A 3,819-nucleotide genomic window follows, 5' to 3' on the forward strand; every position below is an offset into this window, starting at 1 on the left:
CAAAAAGCAAAATGGCTAAAAAGACGCCTGAGCATACCGGCCGAGAGCAAAAGAGCTGAAAAGATGCTTGAGCTCGCCGATGAGGGTAGCTAATAAGCTAACACCTGAACCAAAAAGCAAAACGACTGAAACTAAGCCTGAGCATAGATCAGAGCAATTTCAAGACAAGACCCTCTAGCTCCTTGTTCCAAATTGCAAGAGGCTCGGGGGCTACACTCAGAAGATCCCAAGAAGCGCTACATGGTTTCGCTCAAGAAAAACACTCAGACGACGCTTGTACCTACTCGGCAGGATCTGAAGGAACAAGACGAGGCTTCCAGAGCTCTACCATGAAGTGCTCGGGGCTTGACGATCCTAGGATGTTTTTGCAACCAAGGAAAGGACCAGACACTGACCATATCTCGAGTTAAGCCAAAAAGAAGAAACTAAAGATACTCGAGATCGTTGGTCTTAAGTCTTTTTAGTACTAACAAGAACACAAAGTTTGTCAAGACAACGATCTATATCGAGTTGTGCACAAGTCACAGATGAAAGCTAGACAAGCACTCGACAAATCAAGGAAGTCTGTCAAAACATCCATCTACGTATACCGAGTTGTTTACAAGGCACAAACGAAAGCCAGAAAAGCACTCGACAGATCAAGAAAGTTTGTCAAGACAATGATTTACCTAAGCCGGGTTGTTTTACGAGACAAAGAAATACAGACAAAGAAGACATCAACAAAAAAATAAAGAATCTCCATTCAGTCTTCAAGTATAGTGTTTTATTACAGAAGCTGGAATACAAAGGTCGATTACATCAAGCATTGTCATCAGGAGAAGAAATATCAATATTAAGATTATCTACAATCTTCCTGGCTAAATCTTCGACCTCAGCTCCAACTTCTCAACAACATCCAGATACTCTTGACTCTCGTCTTCATCAGCAACCTTGGACACAGAACCCGGACCTAGGCAAGAACATTCCTGGTACACAAATGGGCGCACCTCTTCACGAACTCCTAGAAACGGGTCGGCACTTGGGGAATAAACTGAGCCCAAGAATGACCATCATCTGCTAGAGTCTGGAGAAGGTCGGCTACTGACCAAAAGACTTCCACAAAGCATTCCAATTCTCAGTAGCTGTTGCCAACTTGCCAGTCAAGTCTTTAATGGTTTTTTTGGGCCTGCACAAGATCCCTGTCAGCTCCACATCTAATCAACTTAGCAAGCGTGAGTTCTTCTTTAGCTCGAGTAATTACCTTCCCTCAGCCTTATTGTGGTTAGTACAAACAAGTGTCTTCATCTCCTCGATACCCTTCGAGGAGCGTCTGCTTTTCAACTCGAAGAGCTAGACCAGGCAACAAAAGACAAGTCAGCAGAAAGGCACATTTGAATACAAAAGGAAACGAAAAGAACTCGCAATACCATGTCACTCTTTCTCATGGCCTCACATTTTTCAAGGCCTCTGGCAGCTCCATCCCTCTGCTTTTCTGCCTCAACTACCCAGGCACGGAGAGCCTTCTCCTCCTTTGCTGCGTCTGACGCTCGGTCTCCAACTTGGCCCGACAGAGGGTCAAGCTCTGCCTTTAGGGTACTCACCTCAGAAGACAACCTTTTTCTCGGTTTCAGACGAGAAAAAGAAGCCGGTATGATCATGAGAAAAAGAACCTAAGCAAAAAGAGAGAGAGAAAACAGACCATAAGGATAGAAGAAAAATGAACATCCAAAGAAAGAACTTCAGAAAAACTTACCTGGAGCTTTTCCCCAAAAGAAGTCGCAAGGGTCGACAAGCTTCCCTAGGCGGCGGTTAGCTCTGACAATCGATGAGTGGCATCAAATTGCTGCACCACGTCATCAGCCAAAGGCGGACCACCAAAAGCAAGAAGAGGAGAGGGAGAAGCCAGCCGATGCAAAGATGGCACGACCAGGGCAATCTCCTGGGAAGCCACGGCCAACCCCTCAGATGAATCCGTCGCCATGGCCACGGTCACCTCAGGAGTCAGCAAATCAGCGGCTACGTACTCTGTCCCCCCTCACAGCCACCTCGACGACCGTGCATTCCGAGTCCTAAGACTCAGTACACAAGGGCGCACCAGAAGGCTAATAAGAAGTCAACTGAGGGTTCAGGGAAACTCGCCAATAAGAATAATAAAAAAGGAGAATAGAAGCAAAGAAATAAAACTAGAATTCACTCACTCAGCTATCTTCTTCTTCATAAAACCAAAAGAAGACCTCGCAGGGGGAGCCACAGCAGTAAAAACATCACCACCACCCTACGATGGGAGTAGCGCGGCCGGTACTGGAGCCCAGAAGAACTCGAACCCGATGATCGCTTACTACAAGGGAACAAAACCAAAGTCAAAACAAAAAGAGGGGTTCAACAACAAAAAAACAAGAAAACAACTCACCGACGAGTAACAAGGGCGGCATCATCACTCTCGACCAAGGCCACCATAGCACTAGCTGAAAAAGGACAAAAGTACTCGGTCAAAGATAAAAACAAACAACAAAAGGGCAGAGCGTATTAATATGCTCACCTAAGAGCATGCTAGCTACAACTGGAGTACCTGGACGAGTACTCGACTGGCGAGACTTCTTGACAACAGATGGAGCAAAAGAAGAACAATCCGCCCGTCCCCTTTTTCCGCCACTACGAGGTGCTCGAGGAACTGGACGAGGAACATACTCTTCATATACGTCAGAAAATGCGGAAGAAACACCAGGAAGCATCATGGTAGTTTGAAGCTTACTGGTCAGGGATGCCCCAACAAGACAACCCCTAGCCTCCACATTTGCAGGGCAATCATCAAGGGGAATCGGATTAGCAAAATTATGCCCCAATTCCTATAAAAGAGTAAAACAACAAGACAAGGAAGTTTAAGCAAAAAGTGGGAACAATAAAAGGCACGCAAAAGTACCCGCATAAGAAAAGAACAACTCACAGCAGGGGGCGGGTTGTTAGCACTGTACTCAAGGATAGCAAGCGGGACAACGCTTACTCCTTTCAGCATCTTCTAAAGACGCTCAAGCACCTCCTCATCAGTCAACTCAAGGGTAGGGACCATACGAGAAGGGTCCTCCGCCCCAGAGTACTCGAAACTATAGTTTTCTCGCTCCTTCAGAGGATGAACTCGGCGGCGAAGAAAACTAGAAATAATCCCGAAGCCGGTCAAGCCTTGCTGTTTCAGAGTACAAATCCTCTCAAGAAACGGCTTGATCGCCTGGACCTCAGCCGTCATCACAAGGTTCTTCTCCCATCGGTCATTAACCAAGGGACCAGATCCAGAATGAACGGAAAGAGGAGGAATCAAGTTGGTGGCATAAAACCAGTCAGCACGCCAATCCCTCATAGAATCAACCAGGTCATAGTCAAAGATTTTGCACTTAAGACCCTGGTGAAACTGAATCCCGCAGCCACCAAGAACATTGGTGTCATCGCGGTGGGGTTGTGGCTTCAGGCAAAAGAAGTAACGAAAGAGAGAAAGAGAAGGAGGAATTCCAAGGAAAGTTTCACAAAGATGAACGAAAATAGAAAGATGAAGGACAGCATTGGGAGCAAGATGGTTCAGACTAATCCCAAAATAGTTGAGAAATTGGTGAAGAAAAGCAGAAGCAGGAAGGCAGAGACCGGCACAGATAAAGGAGACGAAAAGAATAATCTCAGCAGGACCTAGAGCAGGGACCCGATGCTCGCCTGGAGCTCTCCAATCAGCAATATCCTTGCTCTGAATCAGACCATCGCTAACGAGCTCGCGAAGCTGATCTTCAGTCGTTGTGGGAGCCAGCCAGATCTTCTGAGCAGCCCTCATGGCCATGAATTCTTGATTTTCAATAACGG

The sequence above is a fragment of the Miscanthus floridulus genome, chromosome 9 (assembly GCF_019320115.1).
Source record: "Miscanthus floridulus cultivar M001 chromosome 9, ASM1932011v1, whole genome shotgun sequence".
Classification (NCBI taxonomy): Eukaryota; Viridiplantae; Streptophyta; class Magnoliopsida; order Poales; family Poaceae; genus Miscanthus; species Miscanthus floridulus.